The sequence below is a fragment of the Trichosurus vulpecula genome, chromosome 1, assembly GCF_011100635.1.
Source record: "Trichosurus vulpecula isolate mTriVul1 chromosome 1, mTriVul1.pri, whole genome shotgun sequence".
Taxonomy (NCBI): Eukaryota; Metazoa; Chordata; class Mammalia; order Diprotodontia; family Phalangeridae; genus Trichosurus; species Trichosurus vulpecula.
The window spans coordinates 12,848,200-12,865,445 of NC_050573.1; the positions used below are offsets into that span (position 1 = coordinate 12,848,200).

General features: G+C 48.9%; 2 protein-coding genes across 3 annotated transcripts in view; one reads left to right on the forward strand and one right to left on the reverse strand.

The window, feature by feature from the left end:
• DEPDC5 (DEP domain containing 5, GATOR1 subcomplex subunit) overlaps positions 1-3,377 on the reverse strand; it is a 119,301-nt gene extending 115,924 nt beyond the window's left edge. For both annotated transcript variants that reach the window (XM_036769142.1, XM_036769134.1), the window contains exon 1: positions 3,290-3,377. The gene's annotated coding sequence lies outside the window, so the exon portion shown is untranslated. The remainder of the gene's footprint in view (positions 1-3,289) is intronic.
• Positions 3,378-14,759: 11,382 nt separating this feature from the next.
• The window catches only part of PRR14L (proline rich 14 like), a 65,114-nt gene continuing 62,627 nt past the window's right edge, over positions 14,760-17,246 (forward strand). Inside the window, exon 1 of the mRNA XM_036753149.1 lies at positions 14,760-14,847. The gene's annotated coding sequence lies outside the window, so the exon portion shown is untranslated. The remainder of the gene's footprint in view (positions 14,848-17,246) is intronic.

A 17,246-nucleotide genomic window follows, 5' to 3' on the forward strand; every position in this document is an offset into this window, starting at 1 on the left:
AGGAGAGGCCAACCCCAACTCAGCCCTCTGCAGAGGCGAGCGATCCAAAAGCTCTGCACGTTGTGTAGACCCGCCAACTTTCGATTTACTGATCAGTTATAAGGATTTTTCATCTTTTTCAGTCTCTAAAAAAATCATTATTTGTTCCACAAGATAGCTCTCAGGGGGCAAGAGGGGGAAGGAGAATGGGGAAAATTACAATGATGTAAAAAAATGCATCAATAAAAATGTATTAAAAAAAAAAAGCCTTTCGGTTGGAGTTAGCCGATGTAGAATCCCAGCTCTGACACGCTGGAGGTGTGACCGGCACCAAGCCATTTCCCTACCTGCAAACTCAGCCCCCCCCACACCCCCCTTGTAAAATGAAGGTGACAATAATTATGCACCCTCACTCGGCGAGCTGCGGTGAGGAAGAAATGATATGTAAGTAAAGTATCTGGCCAAACCACAAAATGTTATGTCAAACAGAACTTAGACTTCGTATTCTACTGAGAGGCCGCAGTTTGCGCTCTGTGACCGAGCGCTGGGCTCAGGGGTGGAAGGTCCTGGGTTCATATCCTGGCTCTAACACACGATTGCTGTGTGCTGATGGGCCGGTCACTCAACCTCTCTGTGTACTTTCAGACGCTAAGAGCTAGCAAAGGTGCAAATTTGCCTTGGTTAGGGAGATTCCCTACTCTTACGAAATTACAGGCCCAGACCAAAAAACACTTTTTTTTTTAATTTGAGGAAACCTTAATTAGTAGGTCCTCTCTGCCGCTGCTCTGAAATGCAGTCAGAGAGTGACTTATTGGAACAGGGTCACATGACTGGGGGCGGGTGGGGGGGGGGCAGGGGCTGGAACCCAAGGCTCCTGAAGTCTCCTGGACTCCCCTTCACCACACTGGACCTCAAGAAACAGAAATACGGATTTTCTGGATGTCTGCATTATCATTGTCACAAACCATATATTTAAGGAATTAGAGGAAGACCTGCAACATAATGGAAAAAAACTGGAAAAAACCACAGGAAGAGAAAACAAGGAAGGGTCAAAATCAGCATCAGGGAAGGAAATGTTCCTGCTAACAAATTCATTAATCCTGGAGGGACCAGAGAAGGGACATCGGAGTTCATAGAGCACAGACCCCTCATATTGCCAATGAGTCAACCCAGGAGGGTCACGTGGCCACTGAGTACCTGAGGTGGCATTTGAATTCAGGTTCTGGCTCCAAACCCAGGGTTCTTTCCAAGTCTAGGCTTCTGAATGTTTCCTCTGAGACCAACAGACAAGTGCCAACCATTGGCTAAAAAGCCAAAGATGTTATCGGCTTGAGGGGGTCCTAGCTCAGGGTCTAAGTTCTTATTCAATGTTTTCACAACTACCTTTCAACAGAACTTGTTTCCCTGGTAATTCTACGTATCTGATTTTGTCCTCGGCCACACCAGATGGCCCAAAGGGTCCATGACATTAAGAAGGTTAAGAAGCCTTCACCTGGGGTAGGGCAGCTAGGTAGCACAGGAAACAAAGGGCCGGGCCCAGGGTCAAGACTTACCTTCCTGAAGTCAAATCACACTTTGTCGGACCCTGAGCAAGTCACCTACCCCGGTTTGCCTCAGTTTCCTCATCTGTAAAATGAGCTGGAGAAGGAACTGGCAAACCACTCCAGTATCAATTCGAAGAAAACCCCAAATGGGGTCACAAAGAGTCAGATATGGCCGAAAGACAACAACAAAAACTTATGGTAACCTCCTTATTTTACTGAAATGATGCCAAGGCCTAGAAAGAAGTAACTTGCCCATGACTCCATAGATACAGAAAGTAGCAGCCAGCATCGAAACCCAGGAGCTCTGATCCTGAAGGCTCTTCTCAATGGAAAAAGAAAATGCCTGGGCACCTTTCTGCAGGAGCCCATGGGTAGGCAGGGCCCTGGAGGCCAATCCCTTCACCCTACAGACTGGAGGGGGAGCAGGGGCCCAAGGGCACACAAAGCCCCTACTCAAGCCTAGTACCTTCTCCCAGCTCCAGGGAGAATTCTTCCCCCTCCAGTCTCTGCCCCCACCCCGCCCCCACCTCTACTTTGTCACTTTGTATCAAAGAAACTTGCCCAGTTCCATACAACAGATGCAAACAGTGTAGCAGGTGCTTGTCTGTCAAACTTGATGTAGAAACATCAGAGCTGCAGGAGGCTTTGGAGATGATCCCGCCTGGGAACACAGGACCTCGAAGGCCATCCATGCCAGCCCCTACCTCAACAGGGCCACCTTCTGCTACACCCCCCACCAGCAAGGGAGGGGGACCCTCAGTCTTGGAGAGTAGCCCACAGCATGCTGGGACAGCTCTCCTGGTTAGCAAGGCTTCCTGACATTCAGCCCAAACGTGCTTCTGCCTTCCAGGACAAAGTTGACTAGTCTGATCCTAACCTGGCTTCCTTCAATGCCCAGCCTTTCCTGATCCCCCTTAATTGCAGGGCCTTACTTCTCTCTGCAATCACCCCCAATTTATCCTGGCTGTATATAAAAGGGGTTGTCTCCCTCCTTAGACTGGGAGCTCCTGGAGGGCAGAGACTCTCTTTTGTCTTTCTTTGTATCCCCAGCACTTAGCACAGTGCCTGACACACAGTAGGTGCTTAATGAGTGTTTACTGGCACCTTCCACCTAAGATGAGCTCCAATTGACCCTGTATATATCATTTGACCATAAATGTTGGCAGATCTTTTCTCCCTAGACTGGGAGCACCCTGAGGGCAGGGCTGTCTTTTGCCTTTCTTGGTACCCTAGTGACTTGCACATAGTAGGTGCTCAACCACTTGGCTTGGGCTTCTTCATGATCCGAATGAAGGAGGCCATTGAGGGGAGGGAAGGAGGGGCTGGGGGGAGGAAGCAGGGGACAGCCCCCCCTACCCCCTCGCTTCCCGTGGGACCCTGACCTGCCCCTGCCTCGGACCTCACTTCCAAGGGGCCTTGGGGGCCCCTTCAGCTCGAGGGCCCCATGCCCCCCCTCCAGCCAAGTCAACAAACACTGGCTGAGCGCCTACTGTGTGCGCTCCCCCTGCCTCCTCCAATTCCCCAGGTGCTGGGTTCAAGTTCCACCTCCACCCCTCAGAAGGTCACGTGGCCTCACCGGGCCTCAGTCTGCTCCTCTGCAAAGTAGGGGCGCTCTGGGATCCGCCGAGCCCCTCCCCCCCGTCCGCGCTGGCCCGAGGGGGAAACTGAGGCCGCTGGAGAAGGGGGGATGGAATCGGGGCCAGGCCTCAGTCTCCCCCAGGAGTTCAGCTGGAGGACGTCCGGAGAGGCTCGCAGCCTGCACTCACCCGCTGGTCCGTCAGTCCGCTACCGGCCTGGACGCACTAGCCCAGACCCAGGACCCAGGCTCCCGGAGCCGGCACTGGGGGCAGGGGCCGCGCTCGTGCCCGCGCCCGCGCCCGCGCCCAGGCCCCGCCCCCTCGGCGCGGCCCCGCCCCCGCCCGAGCCGCCGGGACTAGGCGGCAGCCTCACTTCCTCATCCGGGGCTCGCCGCCGGCAGGGCAAGGGGGAGGGACGAGGCGCCCGGACGCGGCCCCGCCTCCGCTTCCCGCCAAGCCGGCCATTGGCGGAATCTGAGCATGCGCACTGAGGACTCGCCTCCCGCTGGACCTCTCCAGCTTCTCCTCCGTCATCCTCCTGCCTTTCCTTCTCCCTCCTCCCCAGCCCTCCCAACAGACTCCTGGGATTTGGACAATTCCTGGGCCTTGCTGTGGTTGTTCAGGTGTGTCCGACCCTTCGTGACCCCATCTGGGGTTTTCTTGGCAGAGATACTGGGGTGTTTGCCATTTCCTCCTCCAGCTCATCTTACAGATGAGGAAACAGAGGCAGACAAGGTGAAGTGACGTGCCCAGGGTCACACAGCTAAGTGTCCGAGACCATGCTCAGGGGCGCCTGACTCCAGGCCCAGCCCTCTGTGCTCTATGGCGCCACCTAGCGGCCCCTCCCTGCGTTAAAACGAGCCGTGACTCCCTCCTGGCAGGGGATGGAGGGACCCTAACAAGGAAACCCCTCGGCCTCCTATTGCGAAGACCTAATGGGGGCCGATAAAAGGGGCAGCCCTCCCGTGTATCCAAAAAGCCAGGCCCCCAAGGGCTGCAGCGCAGAGAAATCAAAGGAGCCCAGACGTTCAGAAGCTCCCAGGAGACGAACCCAAGGGAGGGGCCAGAGCTCTGGGTCAACGCCTGGGCCCCGAGGACTGGGCAAAAGGCAAGACGCAGGGGGGTCCCTGGGACCCAGAGGCCACTAAAAGCGAAGATGGGGATAGGACGGAATGTGCATGGTGATTCTTGCTTCAGGAGGTAGAGGAGCCAGCCAGGGCTAGCTCTATTTTGAATCTGATTGTCGCTAATAGAGAGGAGCTGGTTGTTGGGGTGGAAATGATGGGAAGATTGGAGATAAGGGATTAATTTCACTGACCTAGGGCTTGTGTGAGAGGAGAGGAAATCCAGGCCTAGTCGGCCGTGCTCCCTAGATTTTAGGAAAGCAGATTTCAAAAGGTGCAGAGGAAAAATAGGATCCCACGGATGAGATTTCTCTCGGAGAAATCATTTATGGGATTGATTGAATGAATAAATGAATGAAGCATTTATTGAGTGCCTACTATGTGCAAAGCATTGGTAATAGAAATGGAGAGAACTCCAGGAACTTACATTCTAATGGGAGAGGCAGGAAAACCTGAGTTCAAATCCAGCCTCAGACACTTACTAGCTGGGCGAGTCATGTAACCTCCATGGCTCAGTTTCCTTATCTGTAAAATGAGGATAACTACTAGCACCTCCCTCCTGAGTTGTTACGAGGATCAAATGAGATGACAACTGTAAAAAGCTTATCGTAGTGCCTGGCACACAGTAAGCCCTATATAAATATTATGTCCACAATTTAAATCATCAGTTCCTGTGTTGAACCACTGACAATGCAAGGACTTTGATGACAAGTATTTTCTGTCCTGAGTCTTCAGTAGCTTTGACTGCAGCCGGTCTAGGCCGCCTTTCCCCAAGGGTGGCTTCCCAGGATGGTGGCTGAGGACGCTGAGCTGGAAGCACTGCTGATTCCGTGGCTCTGGGGCTCAGATTCCTGAGCTGCCTCTATCAGGGTATGAGTGGGGGATGGTGGTCAAGGTGGGGATTGGGGGTTTGACCTGCCTGGCAAAAACTGCCCCTGTCTGTCCTTCTAGGTGCCTTGATATTTCAGTTAGGCTGCCATGGCTGCTCGGTGAATGGCAGCTGGTGGGGATGGCTGGCTCCTTCTCCACAGGAAACATTTCCCAGGATGATGGGAGGTTATAGAAGAAATTAAATAATGAAATGCTGAAGACACACATGGAAAGAGTTCCAAAGAGGAGGGAAAAGATCAGTGTGAATACCAACCCACTTAGATTTTATATGTTTTGTATATATATATGTTTATACACATACAGAAGATTGAAATAAGGATAGATAACGGGATAAAGGCAGGTAGGTGCCACCATAGTGGATAGAGTACCAGACCTGGAGTCAGGAAGTCTCATCTTCCTGAGTTCAAATGCGGCCTCGTTACTAACCATGTGACCCTGGGCAAGTCACTTCACCTCGTTTGCCTCAGTTTCTTCATCTGTAAAATGAGCTGGAGAAGGAAATGGCAAACCACTCCTGTCAGTATCGTTGCCAAGAAAACCCGAAAAAGAGTCACAAAGAATCAGATACAACCGAAAAATGACTAAACAATAAAAGAATAGAGGATAAATGCAAAAAACTTGCATGGTCTGGAAGAAAAATGTCAATACTATTTTGATTATGTAAAATTGAAAGAATTTTGCACACGCAAATTTTGAGTTGAGATTAGAATGGAAACAGCTAACTGGGAGGGGAGAAATCTTTGCAATAAGTTTCTCTGATAAAAGTCTCATTCCTAAGATATATAAGGAACTGATTCAAATTTATATGAGTCAGAGGAACCATGCCCCAGTAAAGAAATGGTGCCAAGACATGAACGGGCAGTTTGAAAAGTAAAAAAGGCAAGCTGTCAATAACCACAAGAAAAAAAATGGTCCAAATCACTAATAATTAGAGAAATGCAAATTAAAGCAACTCTGAGGTTCCATCTCACCCCCATCACATGGGAAAAGAAGACATGACAGAAGCTAGAGGAACTTCAGAAAGATAATCAAGCTAATGCATTGTTGGTGGAACTGCGGATTTGTCTAGCCATTCTGGAAAACAATTAGAAACTATGCCCCCAGTGTTAGTGAGTTGTGGCATGCCCTTTGACCCAACTGTTTTGATACTGGGCCTACCTATCACCCCAAGAGTTCAAAGAAAAAGGATGCTCGTGTGGAACATTATTTATAGCAGCTCTTTCACAGTAGACAAAAAGACAAAAACAACTGGAAGTTAAGGAAGTATACACCTATTGGAAAATGGCAAAACAGATTGTGGTATGTGAATGTAATAGAATATTATGCCTAAAGCAATGAGGAAATTGGAGAGACATCTATGATCTGATTGCAGTTTACACAATGAGAAAAACATTATCGTGAAAAACAACTTGGAAAGACGAGAACTCTGACTAATGCCAGGATAAACCCCAAGTCAGGAGGTCTGAACATGAATCATGCCACCTACCTCCTGCCAAAGAGATAATGGTCTGAAAAACCAGAATTACACATGCATATTTGGACGTAGCCAATGTAGTTGGACTATGCATAGTTGTCAAAGTTTTGATTTTTTTAAATTATTCAATGACTGTGGGGCAGTGAGAGGGAGAACTTTAAAAAAAATTATAAGGCACTATACCAATATAGGGGCAGTTTGACGGTACAGTGGATAGAGTGCCAGGCCTGGAGTCAGGAAGACTCACATCCCTGAGTTCTAATCTGGCCCCAGACATTTACTAGCTGTGTGTTCCTGAGCAAATCACTTAACCCTGTTTGTTTCAGTTTCTTCATCTGTAAAATGAGCTGGAGAAGGAAATGGCAAACCACTCCAGTATCTCTGCCAAGAAAACCTCAAATGGGGTCATGGAGAGTCAGACACAACTGAAAATGACTGACCATACCAATGTAAGGTGGTATAAGAAAGTCACATGAGATCAAATACATTGAGCACTTTTTAAAAACTGAATGGAAATGAACAGATATCTATGGATAAAGACTTGGAAAAAGTAACTGATTTTTTTTTATGAAATAATTTTTTTTAAAGAGGAGTATCAGAACAACTCATTATATTAATAGCCTGATTGCCCAGTCATGGGGTTGGAGAAAATTCATTGAAACCTAGAATTTGGGAGTTGGACCTCAACAGGCTCTAGACCAGGGGTGGGGAACCTACAGCCTCGAGGCCACATGTGGCCTTCTAGGTCCCGGGTGCAGCCTTTTGACTGAGTCCAAGTTTTATAGAACAAATTCTTTTATGAAGGAATTTGTTCTATGAAGTTTGGATTCAGTAAAAAGGCCACATTTGAGGACCTAGAGGGCCACATGTGGCCTTGAAGCTGCAGGTTCCCCACCCCTGCTTAGAGTTATCCCAAGAATACTTATAGTTAACTTCTGTGAGGACCCAATCTGATAGTCTAGTGAGAGTTGGGAGAGTAAATTCAGAAGCAGTACAACAAATAAGTAAAACTTCCAAAGAATAGTGTCAAGAACACTGATGCTTAGAATGGAGAGCCAAGGACAACCAAATAGGCTGTTTGCTTTTAAGCCAAGTTGGGAGAAAGACAGTGGGGCGGGGAGGGTTAGGGAGGGGATAAAAGACAGCAGAGAGAAGGCAGAGCTGCTCATGTTTTTTGCTATGATTTTCTCTATCAAGGAGAATGATCCTTGCATGGAAGAGAATAGAAATGGCTACCAGGCTGCTGATACCCAAAATAAATAACAAGAGTAAGACAATTCTTGATGAATTCAAGTCGAACTACAAAGTCAGACAAACTACACCTTCAGATGCTGAAAAAATGGGCACGATTTGGAACTATATGCTGAAAGTCACTAAACTATATATATCCTTCCAGGCAGCCCAAAGAAATCAAAGAAAGAGGGGAAAGACTCTTGTGCACAAAAATATCACAGCATCACTTTTTGTTGTAACAAAGAAATCAAAGGGGCACCCATCCATTTGGGAATGGCTGAAGGAATTATGGCATATGAGTTAACGATATGCTATGGTGCTATAAGAATTTATGAAATAGATTTAGAGAAATCTGAGAAGACTTGTATGAACCGAGGCAGAGTGAAGTAAGCAGAACCAGGAGAACTAGTGATACAATAACCACAACACTGTAAAGAAAAGCAACTTTGGAAGGCAACTCTAATCAGTGCAATGACCAATCATTACTCTAAAGAATCCACAATGAAATTTGCTACTCCTACCCTCTCAGGGTAGCGTTATAGGATAGAGCTGTACGGTAAGACCTGTATTTTCACACCTGGCTGATAGGTGGGTTTGCTTTGCTTCAACATGCTTACTGGTCATAGGAGAGGGTTTTACATTTTTTTGGTTGAGGGAGAATTAGATGAGAAAAATGAATGAATGATAGTGATGCTCAAAAAAAAAAAGGAATGGAAAGAAAAGATTATTGTCAAGGAAGCCTTTAAAAACATGTGGAAGAAGGCAGAAGCTTCAGCAAGGATAAACTAACTTTAAAATCAATTACATACTTTTAAAAAGGAAATAAGCAAGATATAGCTGGGCTTCCTGATTTCATAAGAAATCTTTTTTTCTACTCTTCATTTTATATGTAAATGTTCATGTTTGTGGTGTTGATCAAGTTCAGACAAACAAAAAACAAACTCTTTCAAAAGAACTTGAAGGTGTGATTGCTGAGCCAGTGAAAGGGATATCTGAAAGAGCATGGAAAATGGGAGGGGCCCTGTAGGATTGAGGAAGAGCAAATGGCAGCTTTTCTGGGCCTCCTTTCTTCCCCTGCAGGACTAGAGGGTGGAATCATAGAATTCCTCAGCCTCGGAGGCCGTCTGTTTCCATCTGCTTGTTTTACAGATGGGGAAACTGATGGCTGGAGAGAATGAGTCACATGTCCAGTCAGGGCAGTCAGGAAGGACCCTCCAAGTCCTTGTTTTTAGGATCCCCTGGTTTTTAGGAGAAACCTCAGAAGCAAAAAGGTGGTTCAGTCACACAGGTAGCATCAGAGGCTAGATTTGGGCCACTAGGTGGCACCATAGTGCACACAGGGCTGGGCCCAGAGTCAGGAAGACTCATCTTCCTGAGTTCAAATCTGGCCTCAGACACTTCTTAGCTGGGCAAGTCACTTCACCCTGTTTGCCTCAGTTTCTTCATTTGTAAAATGAGCTGGAGAAGGAAATGGCAAACCACTCCAGTATCTTTGCCAAGAAAACCCCAGATGGGGTCACAGAGAGTAGGACACAATTAACAACAACATCCCTTGACCTCAAATCCTGAACTCTTTCCACCGCACTTCACTACCTGCCTCTAAAACTCTAAGGTCTAGGTCTCTTCCAGATCTAATAATAGTCTATGATATGAGAAGCAACCGAGGCAAAGTCCTATTAGAGATTGGAAGAAGAAGTCACTTCCAACTCTGGGCATCAGAGCAGATGGGCCCTGAGCTGGTTCTGAAAGAGAATGAAGGATTTCAGCAGAATAAAGACTTTTCTGGGCTTGTTGGAGACTGCAGAAAGACACAGAGACAGAAAGAAGCAGGATGAGATGCAGGAAAGACAAGGCATCCAGTGTGGCTGGAGCCTAGAGTGGTTTGAGTCCTGCTCACGGCACAGGAGCACCTTCCTTTAAGGAGCCCTGAAACAGGAGAGACAAGGCTTTGACGTAGCAGCATGGGACTGATGAGAAGGCCCTTGGAAGGTAGAAATGGATGATTTCATTGGCGCGAGGCCTCCCTCTTCTGATGTAGATCATGCCCCTTTCACTCTGGAAATGATTTGGGGGAATTTCTGTGGCCAAAGGAATTCCTCCCTGGTGATGAGCCCATCGGCTCCTAAGCAGGCTGCTATTTGGACAGTAACCCATCTATGGGGCCCTTTACATGGAACTGCCAGTTCTTTGAGGACAGGGATAGTTTTGCTTTTGTACCCACAAAGACCTAGCTCCTGACTCATTGCAGATACTTAATGTTTGCTTGTGTAGCGGACCCCAGACTAGTCTAAAGATTGTGCTACAACTAGAGGGATGATGACATGTAATAGAAGCACCGTGAGGACCTGAGTATGCATAGACTTTCTCTAACCGGTCCTGGACTGCTCCCCACATGGTAAAGGAGGAGCCTTTTGGATGGCCTGGGTGTCTCGAACTGAATGCTTCAGAAAACATTAGGGACCAGAGACCCCGATGTCTTCTCCTTTTCCCTTCAACTGTTCACGCTTATTTTGTCTCCTTTGATAACATTGCCCAATTAGACACAGTAGGGAGAGAGGCTTCAGTTTTTGACACAGTTGGGAGAGAGGCTTCAGTTTTGAACACAGTAGGGAGAGAGGCTTCAGTTTTCGACACAATAGGGAAAGAGGCTTCAGCTTTTCCCAAAGAGGCCGGCAGGCCCGGTTCTTTACCTATTTCTGGCTTTGTTCTCGGGTTTTAGGTGAAGAAGGTGGGGGGACTTTGAGAATTTCCAAAAGTCAGAAAACCGAATCATTCAAAATCGAGGAGTTGGACTCCACACTAGGTTTTACAGCCAGCTCAGTATTTATGCCCCAAGGAGCAAGAAGTGACCTTGGGGACCCATCTTAAAGGTAGCTGAGGTGGAGACTCCAGAATTTGATGGGATCAACTCAATGTGGAAACTGTCAGAAGAATGAGCTCACTATCCTCCCCAGAGACCAAGATGGGATGGGGGAAGTGTGCCCCTGTTATGTTAGGGGCAAATGTTTGTATTCTTCTTCCTCTTGTATCTTCAAAGCAAATATTCTTTTCTTGAGGTTAATTGATGTTAAGTGATAAAAAAGAACTGGGCTAACAATAATTGGAATCTGGAGGAGGGGACCACAGCCAGTGGGGTCAGAACCACTGGCAGGAGGGGAAGAAACATCCCTGAACCTTCAAGGTACCTACCTCTAGTCCCTGGAGGATCATGCAGAGCACACCTGGCTCTGGGAGATCATACTCAATACACTTACTAGACACAGAGTACCTCGAACATAGAAAGCTGTTAATAGAGTCAACAAGCATTTATTAAGTGCCTACTATGTGCCCAACACTCCGCTAAGCACTGGACATACAAAGAATGGCCGAGATTGTCCCTGCTTTTGAGCAGCTCAGAGTGTAATGAGAGAGACAAACAAACGAGCCAAAAACAGATGACATTGGAGGTAACCTCAAGAGGAAGGCACCAGCATTAAGGAGGATGGGGAAAGGCTTCCTGTAAAAGGTGAGATTTTAGTTAGAACTTGAAGGAAGTCAGGAAGCAGAGATGAGGAGCAAGAGCGTTCCAGGCACTGGGGGCACAGCCAGAGAAAATACCTGGAGTAGGGAGAGCCTTGTGGCAGGCAGACCCACCAGCATCGGGTACAACAGTCCAGGCATGAGGCGATGAGGTCCTACACCAGGGTGGGGGCAGTGTCAGAGGACACAAGTGGGTGTATGCAAGACGTGCTGGAGGTAAAATCGATAGGATTTGGCAACAGATCAGATGTGGGGAGTGAGAGAGAGAGGGAGGAGGCCAGGATGACACCAAGGTTGAGAACCTGGATAACTGGGAGGAGGGTGGTGCCTGTAAGGGGGACGACAGTTTTGTTTCCACAGAGTTGAAAGCATTCCTATTCCTCCCCCCCCCACCCCAGCTTTAGCAGAATGTAAGTTAGGTCACTAGTTATAACTAGTTCTAATCAAAGCTCTGGAGTGAAAGTTTAGAGGCTTATACACAAGCTTAAAGGAGCCATTTGAGGACAGCATGATGTAGACAATCAGGGGGTTGTATCTGGCCAATGAAGAGCCTGGTGGGAGATTTGAAGGGAAAGTCAATAAAAGGACTGGCGTCCATCTGAGTCCTTTGTATTCTCTTGTACTCTGTTCAGGGGACGTGCCCATTTATTCAGACCGAATAAATGTAAAATATAATTAAAGTGCCCCTGCTTGGGTGGCGTCCTTTCTCATGAGAGAGCGATAAAATTCCTTTTTGGCTTCTCTCAAGAACAGTCTCTGTCTATTTTTATTTTTTTTTTAATTTTATTTATTTATTTATTCTTTTTATTTATTTTTTAATTTAAATTTATTTATTTAACATATTTGGTTTTCAGCATTGATTTTCACAACAGTTTGAATTACAAATTTTCTCCCCATTTCTACCCTCCCCGCCACTCCAAGATGGCCTCTGTCTATTTTTAATGTGAGCAGTGGTCTCTGACCCACACATGCCCTTGACAGAAATAGGGAAGCCAGGAAGAGTTGAGGGTTTGGGGAGAGAGATCATGAGTTCAGCTTTGCATTTATTAAGTCTGAGTTGTCTGTGAGACTGGGGGCCGAGAGATTAGGGCTGGATAAATAGATCTGAGAAGCATCTCCATAGGCAGACAGATAGGCAATAGGCATTTATTTAGCACCTACTACGCGCCAGGCACCATGCTAAGTGCTAAGAGTACAGATATAAGCAAGAAGAAAGATAGGCCTTGTCCTCAAGGACAATCTAAAGGACAGGATTGGGTCAGATGAGGGATTGTGGGGATGATATTAGGGAAGATGGGTGGAATGAGATCCCTTATGGAGGGCTTGGCCTTGATAATGAGTAAGGCCATGGTGAGACCAGGATGAAGGAGGTGACCTGAGAAGGGAGGAGATGGAGCTCTCAGGGAATGGGCTCCTGATGTTTTTTTTTTCATTGAAATGAGGCAAAACTCTCAGCTGTGAGGGTGGGGGGAGAGGGAGCCTGGAAAGGTTTGAAGAGGAATAAGAAGTTTAGAAAAATTGTGGCTGCTGAGATAGGAAATGGGAGGTGTGGCTGACTCACTTTTGTCTTTGGATGCTGAGGGGCTGGCACATAGTAGGTGCTTCATAAATTGTTATGAAGTCATTGATCTCTTCTGAAAGGATGGATCCTATTGATCATTTCACCCACTTTAAAGGCTTTTCTTTTGTTGGGTTAAGAACACCTTATATTGAGTCAATAAACAGAATCCTTTTTGTTTGCCCTTTGGCACATTTTGTATCTGTAATAAGGCCACTGGGGTGGGGTGATTGGCAAGACCTGGATTCTAATCCTGCCTCAGACACTTATTAACTGTGTGACCCTGGGCAAGTCACTTAATCTTTATACCTCAGTTTTCTCCTGTTAAATGAGAGGGTAGCACTGCATAGCCTGCTGGGGCCCTTCCCACTCCAGAGCTAGAATTCAATGTGAAAATATTCAAAAGAAGTCATTGACAGAATTTGATTTATCTTTTCCCAAGGGGAAAAAAAAGTATTTTAACCTCTAGAGGAAAAACTAATGATCTTTCTGAATTGTACTTGAGTTTTTAGGTCCCAAAGCATCAAAATTGTTTATTATTATAATTTCTGACCCAGAGCTGGTGTTTATAAGGCCCTGTTTTCATAGTCTTGAGCGTCTGAAAAGCCATGGGGGGAAATAGATAGGCTGGGCAGGTTATCTCTCCCTTACAGAGGCCCAGCCCTAGACTTGGAGGAGGAAAGAGCCCAAGGCCCCAAGGCGAGGAAGGTGGAGGAAGAGGACAGGTGGCCTTGTATTCTGGGCATTAGGAGGACTAATGACCAGTAAGGATTGAGTTCAGAATGCCAAACCCAAGTGACCCTGATGAAATCCGGACCTTCCCCCTCTTTTGTCCACCTTGGCACCTTACCATCCTATTTCTTCAAGGGTTGGTCCAATGCTCCCCAGCTCTGCCTACCCCAAGCTGTTAACGTTCTTCAAGTTATCTTGTATGGATGCACCGGTATGGCAGCCTGGCTAATGGATACTGGCTGCGTGATCTTGCAATAAGGGATCTACCTCTCAGAGCTCTAAAAAGTGGCAGAAAAGGTGCCAACCTGCATTGGTGAAAGGAGTTTCCTCATCTGGGAGTTCTCTATCCCAGTGAAATCACAGGGCCAGTCCTCACCCTAAGTTCTAGCTATATCTATGTCTGTCTTTCTGTCTTTTGTGACCTGGTGAAGATCCAGCAGAGGACATAGAGAAGGAACCCTGAGATGAGGAAGAGGAGACCTGGGGAAAGCAGGGTTAAGAAAGTCAACAAACATTCATTAAGCACCTACTATGCGCCAGGCACTGAGCTAAGTATTGGAGGGAGGAGAGAGCAAAGGAACAGCATTTATTAAGCACCTACCATGTGCCAGGCACTGTGCTAAGTATTGGAGGGAGGAGAGAGGAAAGGAACAGCATTTATTAAGCACCTACCATGTGCCAGGCACTGAGCTAAGCACTGGAGGGAGGAGAGAGTATACAGGAAAAAGGGGAGGGGGGAGGAGAGACACAGATAGGAAGGAAACAGCATTTATTAAGACCTCCTACGTGCTAGGCTCGGGGATAAGTATGAATTACAAATGTGATCTCATTTGATGACTTTGAGAGGAGGATGGGCGGAGGTCGAGAGCAACAGCCGAGAAGCGGAATTGAAGTGAAGTGAAGTGAATTGGATGGAGCAGCACGGCTCGGAGGGGACGGGGCTGCGCGGCGGGCGCATGGGCGCGTCGGGGGGAGGGCGTCGAGCTCCGGGAACAGCTGGGGGCAGGGCTGCTCCAGACCCAGGGGGCGGGGCGGTGGAGCTCGGAAGAGCCCGCGTGGCTGGCGCGGGGCAGGCCGAATGCGCGTGCGCGGCCAGTCAGCCCGCTGCGGGTCCCGGATGGGGAAGTGCAGGCGACCATAGAGAAGCAGCGACGGCGGCGGCGGCGGCGGCGAGAGCGGCCCGGCCCTCCCTCGCTCCCTCCCTCGCTCGGCTCAGGTAGTAGCTGCAGCCGCGGTAGCGGCGGCTCCGGGGTGGGGGGAGGGGCGGGAAAAGCGACGGCGGGGGAATGGGGCCAGGCGCCATTCTCAGCGCGGGCCTGGGGAGGGGCCTGGCCATGTCGCGACAGGCTCCACCATGTCGCGACAGACGGGGAGGGGTGCGCGCCGGCTTATAGGGCGCTCTCTAGTCTTTCGCCCTTTTCGGCCATGCCCCGACAGGGTGACCCCAGACTCCCCATGTCGCGATAGAAGCCTTTCTCCTCCCCCCCCCCCCCCCCGCTCGCCAACTCCTGGGGCCTGAGATCCAAAGTGGAGCGGGGCAGGGAGTGGCCGCTTCTGACCCTGGCCTCGGACCTGGCCGGGGGTGGGGGTGGCAGGGAGGGGAGCACTGAGTGCCCCCCCCCCGTGGAGTGAGAGCTTCCCATCACCCCTCCTGGAGACCCCCCTCCCTTATTGCACAGAGAGCCCCCAATTCGCCCCCCCCCCCCACCCCGTAGGGAGAGGGCCAAGCCCTAAGTCCCTCCCAGGTGTAGAGAGCTGCTGCACCCCCACCACTGGGCTCCTTTCGTGTGTCCCCCCGCCTCTAAATCCCATAAAGGGAGAGCTTTCCTCCCCCTGCCACTGGGCTCATTCCTAAACCTCTCAAATGGGGAGGGTGCCCCCCCCCGTCAGACTTTTGAAGTGCCACAAAAAGAAAAACCCCCTGCATGCCCCCCAAAACCGGAGAGAGCTTCGCTATCTGTACCACAGATCTCCTTAAATATCCCGAGCAGGGAAAGACACCCCCCTCTTCCCCTTAACAAATCTCTGCCCCACTTTAATGGAGGACCCCCCCTCCCCTTCCCAAAGTTCTAAATTCTCCCTGCCCTTTAAGGGAGATGGAGCCCCTCCACATAGGATCCTGGTCCCCCAGTCCCCCTCTCCCCAAGCCCTCCAAGGGGAAAGGAGCTTTCTGCCCTCTCATCTCACCGGAGTACCCAGCCCCCAGGCGACTTCCAGCTGTCTGGCCTCACTCATCGTGTGGGGGTGGGGAGCCCTGCCTTCTTATTAAATACTAGAAGGGGGAAGGCCTCTACCACCAGCGCTGCATTTCTCCCCCAACTCCCTCCTCTCCGGAGGAAGCCCCCTGAACCCCCATTCTGAGACAGGCTGACTGCCCTGAAGGGTGGAGATCTCACCAGTCTCCTCGTAAGAGGAACTGCCTCCTTTACTCCTTGTCTGGAGAGAAGGCAGCCTTCCTCGTCCTTCCCTCCCAGGCCAGGGGAAAGAAACTGCTTTTCCCGTCTTTCCCTGTGGAAAGAAAGAGGAGAAACTGCCTTCTTTTCCTCTTTCCCTCCCACCATACTCTCATTAGGAGTAGAGAGAGGTTGATTTCCTTTTGCTTCGATAGGACTCCTTGATTGGGAGTCAGATGAGACCTTGGGCCTCTTTGACCTCAGTGTCCTCGTCCGTAAAGTGAGGGGATAATCTTTAACGTCCCTTCTAGCTCACATCCGGCAACCTGCCATCCTTTGGCTTGAGAAGGCCCAATCAAGAAAAAGAGACCTCCTGGATGGAAAGGGAGAACACTTCCATAGCCCAGCCCCCGGTAGAGCAGAAAACCTCCCCCTCTCCCTTCTCCAGGGAAGACAGCGGTGTTCCCACCGGGAGGAAGAAACAAAGCTGCCTCCCATCACGTTCCCACAGCATCCCTTGCACACGCTAGCCCCCTTTCTTCCATGGCCAAAGAGTGGCTTGGACATTTCTAGAATATTCCTTGTGGAGAGATTGGCCCTTGAGTTCCCAGCACCCCTTGAAGTTTTCCTTCCCAAAGCCAAAGAAAGGCCCTTCTCCCTGTTCTGTTAGCGAAGGCCTAGCTCTGTCCTCCCAGTTCTGTTGTCCGAAGCTTTGGGAAATAAAGTGCCTTTCTTGGAGGGGAGATCAAGTGTGCGTTTGAGGGCATGTGCACTCTGTGAGTGTCTTCCTCCAGCTGAGCAGGAGGCAGTGTTCGTTGTGGCTGACTTTCTTTTCAGTAGGACGTGAAGCGAACGAGGCTAAGCCTTTAGAAGACCAACTATCTGGGAATTACTACCTGCGTTGTCTTTCGTGTTGTTTTTTGTCGCCAACTACGTGTTGTGATGTTCTGGGGGAGGATCTCAAGCCCTGACTTTTGTTTTAAAGACCAGATCCACGCTAAAAGATCTGCAGTAAAAGTGGATGACGTCTTTATTCTTGGTTTTCCAAGCTCTTAACAGGAATCATCAAGAGGGCTGCTTGTGCTTAAGTAATCATTATCGATTCTGTTTTTACTTCTTCCTTCCACAAACTTATTGTCCATGGACTTGTTTTGTGGGAATTAACACGGGTAAATTTTCGTGATCCCCATAGGTGGCTTCTTTCTCTCCCAATCTTGACCCA